General features: G+C 34.0%; 1 protein-coding gene and 1 non-coding gene across 6 annotated transcripts in view; one reads left to right on the top strand and one right to left on the bottom strand.

The window, feature by feature from the left end:
- The window catches only part of RALYL (RALY RNA binding protein like), a 712,684-nt gene that overhangs the window by 446,221 nt on the left and 251,406 nt on the right, over positions 1–15,057 (bottom strand). The window lies entirely within an intron of this gene.
- On the top strand, positions 2,192–2,326 carry LOC126021180 (small nucleolar RNA SNORA51). Its single transcript, XR_007499785.1, has one exon. It is a non-coding gene; the product is annotated as a small nucleolar RNA SNORA51 (small nucleolar RNA).

A 15,057-nucleotide genomic window follows, 5' to 3' on the forward strand; every position in this document is an offset into this window, starting at 1 on the left:
AGAAAGGTACATTATGACATTGATAGTTGGAATTTATCACTCTGGACAAGAACTGGATGCTGAAAATGGATATGTGGCATGCATGGTACCCTTTAATTAACAATATTGCAAACCACGGTGTCATAAAGAAAATTTTGCAAACCTCATTGTCATAAAGGAAAAGAGAGGTAGAGAGAAAAAAGCAAAATGCCTGCCCTTGACATAGGCAGAGGAGGGTGAAGGGGAAGGAAACAAGGGACATTGGTGGTGGGGAAAGTGCACTGGTGATGGGTGGTGTTCTTTACATGACTGAAACCCAAACAAAATCATGTATGTAATCAAGGTGTTTAAATAAAATATATATAAAGAAAGAATATGGGTTATAAAATCTTAACTTTTTATATGTCAAAACTAACAGGATTATAATCTAAAAAATATTTTCCTTAGTTTTTCTCACTTAAAATTATTTTCATATACATTTCTACTAATTTCTGAAAACTCACCTTACTTAAGACAGACTGAGCAAAAATTATCTTTATTAGTTTTCAGGAGAGTAACAATGCAAAAAATATTAAATAATTATACTAGGACAATCAACTTATATGAATAAGATATATTTTCATATGGTCAATATTAACATATATTCTATTACAGAATATTACATTTTTTAAACTTTGATATAATGTTTTTAATAATTTAACTTAATGTTTAATTAAGAAAAATTGCTTCAGAATTCTCTCAAGGTACATCACAGTGAGACTTTCTTAGTTAAAAATATTTATTGATATTATCACCAAGAAAATTATAATTTCAAATGAAAATTTCCTTTTTCACTTTCTTTTTGTATTGTTATTTTTGTGAGGTTCAGGGAAACATACTGTGTTTTTGTGTGCCAGGTTTCACTTGTGGCCCCAAGATCATTCTGCCATTCTGGGGGCTGCATTTTGTGGAATGAAAAGTTATTAGGCACCAAACTCATGGCCTCACATGCAAGGGAGTTGCTCTACCACTGAGAAATATCCCCAAATTCCTTTCAGATTTTTAAATGAAGTGCTCATCTGTAGGAAGTAGTTTAATAAAAACAGGAGAATGCAGGCCAGAAGCATAACTCATGGGTTTGAAGCACATGCTTTGCATTCAGAAGCCAATGTTCTATCCCTGCCACCTCACCTGGAGCAACTCTGGAACACTGAACTTAGAACAGTGCTCAGGTATGGCTCTCAAACAAACCAACAAAATCAAAATTATACAATAGCCCTGAATAGACATCTTACTAGAAAACATAAATGACTAGCAAATCATTGAAAAAAATAAACCCAGCATAATAGGTTCCATATACATCCATGTATAGGAAAATTTTATGACTTCATCTTTTCTAATGACTGCATAATATTCCATTGTGTATATGTACCATAGTTTCTTTAACCATTCATCTATTGAGGGGCATCTAGGCTGTTTCCAGAGTCTGGCTATTGTAAACAACACTGAAATGAATATAGGTGTGAGAAAGGGATTTTTGTATTGTATTTTTGTGTTCCTAGAATATATCCCTAGGAGTGGTATAGCTGGATCGTATGGGAGTTCAACTTCCAGCTTTTGGAGAAATCTCCATATTGCTTTCCACAAAGGTTGGACCAGACAGCATTCAGAGGTAGAGAGATAAACACAAAATGATCTCCCTCCTCTCTGGGTTTTGAGAAAAATAAAAAAAAACATTTGTGTAATGATTCTTAGAGACAAAATATAGGAGGAATGGAGGGTCCAGCTCTCATCATAAAGCTCATCACAGGAATCATTTATTCATGCCCTATCCACCACACGTTTGATCAATCTCAACCATTTATGCATGCTATCCTTAGCTTGTCCTGTGTCTTAACTTGTCCGGCCATGTCTTTTCCTCATACCTCTCCATTCTGGCAGAAAGCGGCAAAAAGAAATAATTACACTGAGAACTATCATAACAAAATGTGACTGAATGAGGGAAGTAGAAAGCCTGTCTAGAGTACAGGCTTGAGTGGGGTGGGGAGGAAGGACACTTGGGATATTGGTCATGGGAATGTTGCACTGGTGAAGGAATAGATAGATAGATAGATAGATAGATAGATAGATAGATAGATAGATAGATAGATAGATATTAAATATATATTATATATTAAATCTATATATATTATATATATTTAAAAAAATCCAAAAAAAAGAAAAGAAAAGAAAAGGCCTCCCAATTCTTACCACAGGCTGTGTTCTTTACAATGACTGTATAGAAAGAGGAGGTACAGTAAATGTACCCCATATATACACCTCAACACAGGCCCTCTGCCTGGTCTGCATTGTGAATTGGGGGACAAAAAAAAAAAAAGGAAAAAATAAACCCAAGTCATTCTTCACTTATTATCAGGAAATTGCAAATATAAAAGGATAATAAACTATCACCTCGAGACAGGGAAAATGATCTTTAGCAAAAAAGAATAAGAAACAAAACTTTTATCATAGTGTGGGAAAACAGTGCAGTCTTCATGTGCTGCTGGCTGATTCAATGTAAACTGTAGTAAGGGTAAACTGATTCAGTGTCTATGAAAAATAATAGTTTTTAAATTATTAAATATATGTGCACACTATGATTCACCACACTATGATTTATCAGTACTATATATACAGATACATATTTGTAGGTATTCATTGAAACAAAAAATAACTTTTTTGAAAAGAAATATGTACATCTGGGTGATTTTTTTTAACCTATAAAATTCCACTCTCAGCTATAAGAAAATATTATTTTTGTAATAATACAAATGTAACTGGGAAAGGATTAGACTAAACAAAGTCATGCATGATAAAGACAAACACCAAATTATTACTCATATTTTTCTCCCAGGGGGTGGAATTTAGGACATATTTCATGGTTCTCTGGACTTCCTATTGGAACTGCACTCAAGACTCATGGCTATTGGTGCTCTATTGATAGTGTGCGTAGAGTGTGTGTGGTGCCAGGGAATGAACCAGGTTCTTCTGTAAAATTTTCTTAACCCCTTTTCCCATTTTCTAAACCCCTGATTATCTCTTCTATGAAATACAGAAAAGTAAAGCACAAAGATAAACAGAATCAAAAGAATATAACTCCTAGATTTTAACTACAGAACTAAGGTTAACAGGAAGTTGAGAATGAATCTAGTGAAGGACAAAAGTGAGCTATGGTGGCAGATTTTGGTACCTTGGTGGTGGAAGCCTCATGGAAAACATTTTTCATCTCTCTATGACTTTTAATTTAGCATAATTGTGAATTATCCAGCAAAAACTTGAACTTTATTTCAAATCATATTTTAAAACTTTACTAGACTATTCTAGCTTTTGCTGAAAACAAGATTTTGCAGACACAGTATTTGTAGTATATACTCATTCATCTACAGCTTAATGAAAATTATATGTTTATTGGCAATTATGCTGACAATATAAAAGTTAATTGGCTATTCATTTTTGCTCTGGATTATGTGGACATTTTACTCTGTACCATTGCAACACAAATTTTTGTGTATATTTTTAATTTTGATTGCTTATAAATATACCATATTTTCAGGCAAATAAGATGACACCCTACTTTTCCTGTTAAAATATAGAGGTTTTGGCTACATTTGCCGTATATGACTACCTCTCTTTTAATACACACCAAATGGAAATGAAAAAATGTAAGCGAAAAAGTAGAATCCTCAAAGGTTAACAGTATATGTTTAATAAAGCTAGACTTTGGAGTGCCAACTTTTGTCATTTGTAGTGAGTGACTGTGATTTTTTAATTGTGATCTATATTGAGAGCACGGAGTGGGGGCTCTTCCCAAAGCAGCTAGCTGGGGTACAGTGATTAATAGGACAACTAGAGGGAAGCAGAGCGCCTCCTCTGTGTCCCATCAAAGCTGAACAGAGGACTGAGCACAGGAAAGCTGAATACCAGCGATGACACTCAGAGGCTGGATGATACGGTGGTAAAAGGGGGGCCGGATCACTAGTCCTTGAAGCTGGAGTAAGTTTCAGCATGCTGTATACCAATATATAAGACGATCCCTAAATTTTAAGAAGTTTTTCATGGGTTTAAAAAAAGTCATCTTCGTGGCGTGAGGTGGTATCTCATCGTTGTTTTGATTTGCATCTCCCTGATGATTAGTGATGTGGAGCACTTTTTCATGTGTCTTTTGGCCATTTGTATTTCTTCTTTGTCAAAGTGTCTGTTCATTTCTTCTCCCCATTTTTTGATGGGATTAGATGTTTTTTTCTTGTAAAGTTCTGTCAGTGCCTTGTATATTTTGGAGATTAGCCCCTTATCTGATGGGTATTGGGTGAATAGTTTCTCCCACTTAGTGGGTGGCTCTTATATCCTGGGCACTATTTCCTTTGAGGTGCAGAAGCTTCTCAGCTTAATATATTCCCATCTGTTAATCTCTGCTTTCACTTGCTTGGAGAGTGCAGTTTCCTTCTTGAAGATGCCTGTAATGTCCTGGAGTGTCTTGCCTATGTGCTGTTCTATATATCTTATGGTTTTGGGGCTGATATCGAGGTCTTTAATCCATTTTGATTTTACCTTCGTACATGATGATAGCTGGGGGTCTAAGTTCAATTTTTTGCATGCAGCTATCCAATTGTGCCAACACCACTTGTTGAAGAGGCTTTCCCTGCTCCATTTAGGGTTTCCTGCTCCTTTATCAAAAATTAGTTGATTGTATGTCTGGGGAAAATTTTCTGAGTATTCAAGCCTATTCCACTGATCTGAGGGCCTGTCCTTATTCCAATATCACAAAGAATGAGAATAAACAGTGTTGGCGGGGATGTGGAGAGAAAGGAACTCTTATACACTGCTGGTGGCAATGCCGTCTAGTTTAACCTTTATGGAAAGCGATATGGAGATTCCTCCAAAAACTTGAAATCGAGCTCCCATATGATCCAGCTATACCACTCCTAGGAATATACCCTAAGAACACAAAAATACAGTACAAAAACCCCTTCCTTACACCTATATTCATTGCAGCATTATTTACCATAGCAAGACTCTGGAAACAACCAAGATGCCCTTCAACAGATGAATGGCTAAAGAAACTGTGGTACATATACACAATGGAATATTATGCAGCTGTCAGGAGAGATGAAGTCATGAAATTTTCCTATACATGGATGTACACGGAATCTATTATGCTGAATGAAATAAGCCAGAGAGAGAGAGAAAAACGCAGAATGGTCTCACTCATCTATGGGTTTTAAGAAAAATGAAAGACATTCTTGCAATAATAATTTTTAGACACAAAAGAGAAAAGAGCTGGAAGTTCCAGCTCACCACAGGAAGCTCACCACAAGGAGTGATGAGTTTAATTAGAGAAATAACTACATTTTGAACTTTCCTAATAATGACAATGTATGAAGGAAATGGAGAGCCTGTTTAGAGTACAGGCAGGGGTCAGGTGGGGAGGAGGGAGACTTGGGACATTGGTGATGGGAATGTTGCACTGGTGATGGGTGGCGTTCTTTACATGACTGAAACCCAAACACAATCATGTATGTAATCAAGGTGTTTAAATAAAAAAAAAGTCATCTTTATGCCAGGAAATACAGTATTTTGTCATAGATGTATAATTATCAAATTTCTTTCTTTTTATTTTTGGGCCACACCCAGTGACCCTAAGGGGTTACTCCTGGGTATGTGCTCAGAAATCGCTCTTGGCTTGGGGGAACATATGGGACACCTGCGGATCTAACCACAGTCTGTCCTAGGTTAGCGTGTGCAGGGCAAACACCCTAATGCTTGGCCAACTATCACATATCTTGAGGCAGAAGTATATTACATGGTTAAGGGGCTACCTTGTAGAAGCTTGCATGAGCTACCAGGCATGATGCATGAAACCAGAGCCAAGCATAAGTCAGATGTGTCCTCAAACTATAGAAAAAAAAAAAGATGAAATTTCCTAGTAAAATGGAGTCTTTAATTAAAATAATAGATATAGTCAAATTGCTTCAATAAACCATTCTTATAACCATTAATAACTACAAAAATGTTTCATATATTCCAGTTTATTTATACTCACCATTTTCATTAAACTTCTGAGCAGTTTTCAGTCATTGCTATTATTGCAGGATTTATGAGTACATTAGTTGACTAATATTTTTACCATATTTATTTTCTAGTAAATAAATCTTTTTAGTAAAAAGTAAGTCTAATTAATTACTTAGATTAATTTTGGTTGCTAAATTAGTAATTTAATTGCAACCTGAATTTTTTTTTGCGCTTTCCCAAAAATCCTCCACCTTAAATTTATTTTAAATACAGCTATTCTAAACCTCAACACACCTTTTTCTTTTTTTCAAGATTTTTGGACTCTTGTTTTTTCTAGGCATTTTCTCAGCTACTTATTTTTTTTGTGTGTTCAATCTGTTTTATTTTTTTTTGACTCCCTTATTTATCTAGTCAAGATCTTAAAGTTTCTCACTTATGAACATTCCTAAACATTTTTTATGTATATGGCAAATTATAAGTTTCAGATCAACCTAACAACAAAGATTTCTGCACTTTATGGACTGTTGGAAGAATTTTCTAACCTTTCTATATTCTTCCAAGTAAGCCTCAAACATTGAATCAGTGCTGTGATAGACAATAGGGGGAGATCTTCCTTGCAGAACAATTGCTTCTAATAGCTTTTAAGCAGTTCTCCATCTTTGCCTCATGGTACTTTAACTCACCACCAGTTCTATAAACACAAAGCTCCACTATATATTTCCCCATACAAACAGGATACAATTTCAGCAATTTATTTTTAATAGAGTAGGAGGAATCAAAGTAGGAATCATGTCTCTTCTTTCTAGAACCTTCCTCTACTCATTAAAAAAAATTCCTCCAGTGAAAAAATGTAAATTTGCAAAATGATACTGGCACTTATGTTTAAACTCTTTTAGTGACGCCACATTGATTTTAGAATAGCTCTTTATAATGACCTCCAGTACTCCGGATTTCAATCATTGCCGCCTCCCTATTTTATGTCTCTTCTTTATCACTTATAGTTTATACTCCCATGAGATTTTCTGATTTTGTATTTCTTAAGTGTCTTTATCCTTCATTCCTAATAAAATGTTCTACCTCCTAGTTTTTCAAGATTTTGGAAAATTACCTATATATTTTGATCACAATTGTACATTTGTTATAGGTAGCTCCAGGAACACTTGTAGATTTAGAATTTATCATATCATATAATGTGTTATGTAAGTATTTGTATTCTACTAGATGTAACATATAGAAAATACTGTTATGGGGCTGAAGCAACAGCACAGCAATAAGGCATTTGCCTTGCACACAGCTGATCGGGACAAACCTGGGTTTGATCCCAGGCATCCCATATGGCCCCTCGAGCCTGCCTGGAGTGAATTCTGAGCACAGAATCAAGAGTAACCCCTCAGCGCCACTGGGTGTGGCCTCCCTAAAAAGAAAATACTGTTATAAAATATTTATGCACAAATTAGAATGGATTGATTGTTGGATTGTTTCTTTTATGTTTACTTTCTTATATTGTTTTAAAAGTTTCTAGAGGCAGATGATTTTATTTGAAAATGTAATCAAACTAATTTATCATAATAAGATGTTTTCCATCTGAGAATTATTTTTCTCATGTTTTCTTATTTAACTTTTAGAAAACTTAAGACATAATATATTTTGTGTAAAAGGTTTCTGATAAAATTCATCTTTTTATATCAAATGATAGACATAAATAATCATTTACCAATATACATGTTCTAACAAATATCTTAATATCAGAACTAAATAAAAATGTTGTTTTGGTATTCACTACACAAATATAATATATTTCTCTACTCAGTTATAAATTTAACATGGTATAATAAAGATCATCAGTTTCCAGTGTTGACCTACCTTTTCTTTGTACATAGTTATAAGATCTATATTTCTATTCTAAACTCCTTATCTGAAAGGTTAATCAGGTGGTTAGAATACAATACAAAAACCCCTTCCTCACACCTATATTTATTGCAGCACTATTCACAATAGCCAGGCTCTGGAAACAACCAAGATGCCCTTCAACAGACGAATGGCTGAAGAAACTGTGGTACATATACACAATGGAATATTATGCAGCTGTCAGGAGAGATGAAGTCATGAAATTTTCCTATACATGGATGTACATGGAATCTATCATGCTCAGTGAAATAAGTCAGAAGGAGAGAGAGAGAGACGCAGAATAGTCTCACTCATCTATGGGTTTTAAGAAAAATAAAAGTCATTTTTGTAACAATCTCAGAGACAATGAGAGGAGGGCTGGAACACCAGCTCACTCCATAAAGCTCACCACAAAGAGTGGTGAGCACAGTTATAGAAATAACTACACTGAGAACTACCATAATCAAGTGAATGAATGAGGGAACTGGAAAGCCTGTCTGGAGTACAGGTGGGGGTGGGGTGGGATGGAGGGAGATTTGGGACATTGGTGGCGGGAATGTTGCACTGGTGAAGAGGGGTGTTCTTTATATGACTGAAACCTTATCACAATCATTTATGTAATCAAGATATTCAAATAAAGAGAAAAAATTAAAAAAAATTATCATTGCTAACTATAAATACATATCATTAAATGTGCATACATAAAAAAGATCTAAATCTTTACTCTTTAGAAAAATATGTCAACAAAATTTCCCTTATTTGAAAAAAAAGGGAACATAATGTAATAATTACAATTTGAAGAAATCATAGACAGTTTTGAACAATCAGTCTATTAGCATAAAAATCAGAATCAATTACTAAATAGAGAGGAAGGAGAAGGGAGAAAGCTGACCAGAATAGAAGAGAGGTGAGGATGGTGGGCTTTTGTGGAGGTGGAGAATAGGAATTATATATATCAATGCAATACATTTTTACATTGTTATATATTAATATTTTTACATTATTATAAATTATTATAAATTCCAAAACTGCATATGTTTTAAAAAAGCTTAGAAGGTCAAAATAGATACTTCTGAAGAGAGGTATAGGTATGTCATCAAGAGATATAGGGATGGCGTCTAAAAATGTTATTAATCTTATTATAGAAGCAAATATAAAAACAAAAAAATACATTTCAGCTATGAAAAAATACTATATAAAAGAAGCTAATATATATATACATACATATATATATATTTTTAAAGAATTACAGATGAAGAAACAAAACAAAAACAAAATTTTATGTTATAAGGACAAAATATTGGCTACTTGTAACAGGCATACATTGGAGTCTCCTACATGGTAATGAGTAGGTTCTTTGGTAGATAAGAAAAATATGTCTGCCCATAAAAATAAAATTGCTCTTAATTCATAATTTTGTGCTTAATTGACACTTTAATAGACTGACATGATATATTATTATCCTACTGAAAACTACGCTAGTTTCAATTCCCTCTTTTTCAAGTATTGTATGTAAAATCAGATCTCAAAGTTATATGTGACCCAACTATTCCCTTTCACCTGCAGATCACTCACCACTTGAGTTCATATATCAAATTAGAGAAATAATGAGGAATATGTGTACATTAGAATAAACCAAGATCAAAATGAAATGTTTCCATGAAGCCTCTACAAGATAGAGTTCTTATAAATGTATTTCATAAATATGTTGTTTCTGCCTCCACTGTGAGATATGACAAATGTTCACATATTTTCTTTTGCTAATTTTTTTCTATGTTTTATTCCATTACCTCTTACTTGTAAACAAGCAATTTAAAGTATATTATTTTAAGCCTATCAAGCAGGTTGGGAAGGAGGGTGGGAAGCTGGGGACAATGGTTAAGGGAATGTTACACTGGTGTAAGGTTGTTCTTGGAACATGGAATGTCAGAAACAACTACAGTGAGCAACTATGTAAACCACAGTATTTAAATGACGTAAAATATTTTAAATGCAAAATAATAAAATTTAAATTTATATATACCATCCTATAATATTGGTGAGAATGTAAATGCAAGAAATATTACATTTTTTGAAAATTTAATGAGCTCAGAGAAATAGGACATCTAGTAGGGTTCAGGCAATACAAGGTTATTGACCTAGATTTGATCCATGTCACACATATGGTATTCTATCACTGCCAAATGTTACCCTTCACCTCAATAAGATCCATGATACAATATGGATGGAGCTTGAAAGTGATTATATTTAGACTTAGAAACTGCAAGCTAATTGCTAGATGAGTTTAATTCATAATAGATTAAAATAACAAGAAAAAACAAATTAGCAAAATGCAACAGAAATAATTCTTACTGGAATCGCCTTGATCAGCCTCATAATTTGAGGAGGAAAAAATGAATGATACCAAGACCAGATAATAGTATGATCATCTGGTGGAAAAAAAATGATCAGACTTGAACACTATATCTAAAGTCAATGACAACAGAATCAATACCCAACCTACAACAGGGTGTGTAAAGGAGGGAGATATGGGATGCATGCCAGGAACAAGAGTGGAGGGAGGACAACACTGGTGGTGGGAATGCTCCTCATTCATTGTCATTATGTGCTTTAAATATTACTGTGAAAGATTTGTAATTCACTTTGACCACAATAAAAATTAAAAAAAAAAGAAAAAAAGAAATAATTCTTAGCTGGAAAACTACAGAGATAATAAAAGGGGACGGTTATAGAGGATAATGGAAGAGGTTAGATGAGGTCAAAATAATTGCAAATAGCACAATATTTTTGGTTATGGGTGTTGTCTGGTACAAAATATATCAAAGTGTCAAACCGCATTCCTGAGACATGGATAGCCTTGAGAACTAATTGTAAATTTATAATGATTTAAAAATAATTTGTCACAAGAGAGGACCAAAGGGATATTACAGTGAATAGGCCCATATTGCTGGTCCCTCCATTGCATATAGACCATTGAACTTCAACCTAAATGTTACCTGGACATAGCTGGGTGTGGCACAATTTTTAAACTATTAAAATTAATTAATTTTGAGTCTGCAGGAAATAGCAGACTTTCCCTTTGTGATCTCATGTGGTTGCATGATAAAATTATCTGTATAGACACACTGGCAGAGTATAAAAATTCAGAGCAACAATTTAACATATTGGCATAATAAATAATTTATACTGCAAAATATCAATCTTCATATATAATATACAAGTATATTTAAAATTGGTTATTCCAAGATTTTAAAATGACATTTTGACCACAAATAAAAAAATAACTTATATTTATTTGGTTGTAAAATTAACTTCTATACAGAAATTTGTTATTTTAAACTATTTACTATACAATATCTAATTAATCATGAAAATTTTATTATAAGATGGGGCCATAGTGTTATCACAGTGGGTAGGGCATTTGCCTTGCTATCAGCCGACTAGGTTTTGATCTCTGGTATCTCATATTGTCTCCTAAGCCCAACAGGAGTGATTTCTGAGTGCAGATCCAGGAGTAACCCCTAAGTACTAATGGGTACAGCTCAAATACTAAAAAAATATGATAATAAAATTTTATTATATTACACAATGCCTGGCAATTGTGCTAAATTATTAACTACTGTCATTTCTTCTTGATATCATTTTGCAATTGAGAGACAGTTAACATATTAGTTAATTTTTATTTTTTTCTTTTGGGGATATTCCCAATATAATTCAAGGCATATTCTTAGCTCTACGCTTAGGAGTTACTCCTGCTGGTGCTCAAAATATCTTACGCAGTTCTGGGGATCAGACCAGGGTTACATAAAAATACTCCTAAAAACTCTATAACTATAAAAGATGTTAACTTTTAAAATAAGATTTATTGGAGAGAGAGAGAGAGAAAGAGAGAGAGAGAGAGAGAGAGAGAGAGAGAGAGAGAGAGAGAGAGAGAGAGAGAGAGAGAGAGAGAGAGAGAGAGAGAGAGAGAGAGAGAGAGAGAGAGAGAGAACAGAACATAAGACACTTGCTTTGGGGCCGGAGAGATAGCATGGAGGTAAGGTGTTTGCCTTGCATGCAGAAGGACGCTGGTTCAAATCCGGGCATCCAATATGGTCCCCATAGCCTGCCAGGAGCGATTTCCGAGTGTAGATCTAGGAGTAACCCCTGAGTGTCTCCGGGTGTGACCCAAAAACCAAAATAATAATAATAAAAAAAGACATTTGCTTTGTAGTGCTTTGAGACCCCCAAATAATCTGGCCACGATCCCATTTATTCCCAAAACTAAACTCTGAATTCAGACCCAGGAATAAGCCCGGAGCAATGCCAGTTGTAGATCCAAAACAAAACATTTTATTAAAAATGAATTAAATAATATGCTAGTTAAGAATTACCATTGTATACAATTACATTAATGATTTAAAATTGAGGAAAATAGATATTTAGAATAAGCAATCATTGATTCCCATAATTAATATAATAAATGCAAGCCACAAAATATAAAAATAAATATAAAGATACAGGCAAATGACAACTTTTAAAAAGCATATAATGATGACACATCATTGCATGACATTAATTCATACAATGATTCTTTTCTTTCGAAGAAAATTAGAAATGTAATTACATTCTTTGTCCAGAACGCTGTAAAATAATATTATATTATATTAGACCTCTGCAGAACTTTAGTAATGAATGAATGGCAATCTAGATTAATTTAAGAAAAGATTAATTTTAAAAAAGTGGCCATGAAAGTAACAGCATGTGATATCATTTATCTGCTCAGTGAGCTGTTGTGGCATTTCTTTTTTTTTTTTTTTTTTTTTTTGGTTTTTGGGTCACACCCGGTAACGCTCAGGGGTTACTCCTGGCTATGTGCTCAGAAGTTGCTCCTGGCTTGGGGGACCATATGGGACACCGGGGGATCGAACCGCCATCCTTCCAAGGCTAGCGCAGGCAAGGCAGGCACCTTACCTTTAGCGCCACCGCCCGGCCCTGTTGTGGCATTTCTTAAGAATGGGAATAAACACCTTTTGCTGCTTTTGTCAGGACAAAACAATTTAAGTTCCAAAATTTATTTTTCATTTATTCTTCAGAATAGCAATTGGAAAGAAACTAAGTTTCCTAGGTGCAGCAGTTGGATCTTGTCAGAAAAAGGGTATAAAATTATATGTGTTATATATATGTAAATATGTATATTATTTTGGGGTCACACCCGGTGACGCTCTGTGGTTACTCTTGGCTATACACTCAGAAATCGCTCCTGGCTTAGGGACCATATGGGACACTGGGGATCAAACCCAGGTCGGTCCTGGGTCAGCCATGTGCAAGGCAAACGCCCTACTGCTGCACTATCGCTCTGGCCTCTGTTTTATTTAAAGAATCATGATTTATATAATTAATATTTGTGTTTCAGACAAATGTCCTAGCACTGATTCCACCACTGGTTTCAACATTCTGCCATCAGTAGACCAAGTTCCCTTATTTTAAACATGACTTATTTTATATAAATTTAACTGGTATTATTTTGCTATAAATATAAAAATCATAGAAACTTGGAATATTTCTTTGGGGAAAAATCAGTATTTTTAAATATAGATTATAGGTAAATCCTTCTCCCAACATCCTTTTTCTTTGACCTCTTTCTTTGAGATGCAGAAACCCACTGGATATATGGTTTTGTGTTTGAATTGCTCTTCCCCCAGCAGGGATTGGGGGTTGGTTTGAACAAAGAAAGGAGTCTCCTTTGGAGCTGGAGAGAGAATAAATATATGACAGAGGGATCACATGACAGAGAGAGGCCATGAAGAAAAAGAAGGCTGACTCTGGTTAATCTTTTCCTCTCTCTTGGTGTATTATTTCTCCACTATTAACCTGCTACATCAGACCAGTCAGCCTAAGGGGTTAGAAACATGGCACCTGAGTGACCTCACCCAACTCATGGATAAATTTTAATTTTTATTAAATAATGAATAAGTTACTGATTTATTCTACTGGAACTTGTTTTCTCTCTTTAATTAAGGCTTCTTTCATAATGTGCTCTTTATTTTTCACTGCTAAAAGAAAACAATCCAAAGGTCTGTTTTTGTGTTCCACAAATTAATTTAGCATCTCATTTATAAAAGAGTTCATATAAATTTTTAAATACTACATTTATAATTTATTGTCTAATTTATTTACAATCATAACACTGAAGTTTACAATTTAACTGGTCCTTAAACCTTGAACTGTTTCAATAAAGAAAAGTGTTAACATGGATAAAGTATAGTCTGCATTGAAGTGACAACAGAACAACCATGGAAAATTATTAAATCAGAGTTATTCTGAGAATTCTGAGAATATCCTCCAAATTATTAATTTAGATTTAGTAGGCCTCTATTTTAGAACTGTTCCCCCATCGGTGTTTCCAAATTCTTTCCAATGCTTGGCACGGTTTTGTTCCTCTTGGCCTGGAAGTGCATTTTATATTCCACTACGTATAGTTATCTCAGTTCAATTCAGATAAAATAACTTGTTCCAGCTGATTAATCTTTTATACTCTGATATAATTTTGTTGAAGCTCTGTAGAGTATCCAAGTTTTCCACTCAGTGTGAAACCTTCTGTTCATAATCATTTAATTTTATTCATTCATAAAATAAAAAGTTCTTGAGTACATCCTACGTGCCTGGCACTGTGTTAAACAAAGACAGATCCAGGAATGAATAACAAAAGGTGTTATGAAATTATCTCTTACAATAATGTGGGGCAGAATTATGGGATTAAAAAAATCAAATTAACCAACAAATATTAAGAGAAAGCTCCCTGAAAAATAAATAACAGTCAAGCAGATTAGAGAGGTGAGGCTACTTATCTGCTTTATTTCTTCCGATTTCCATGCCTCTACTTAAATTACAAGTCTTTAACCAATAAAAAATTTCAGGCTGTCTGTCATGGAGTCATACAAAGAACTTACATCAGATTTTCAAAAGGGTTTGACCCACAACCCAAACAAACTGAGAATTTACAGTAACTGTTATTGGCAGCTTACCCTCCTGACTATAATGTTAATGTTTTATATATATATATACATATACATATACATATAGAGAGAGATGAAGTGTATATGTAATGTATAAGTGTATAATATATATATATATATATATATATATATATATATATATATATATATAAAATGTCTGAGCTGC

Source organism: Suncus etruscus, chromosome 10 (assembly GCF_024139225.1).
Source record: "Suncus etruscus isolate mSunEtr1 chromosome 10, mSunEtr1.pri.cur, whole genome shotgun sequence".
Taxonomy (NCBI): Eukaryota; Metazoa; Chordata; class Mammalia; order Eulipotyphla; family Soricidae; genus Suncus; species Suncus etruscus.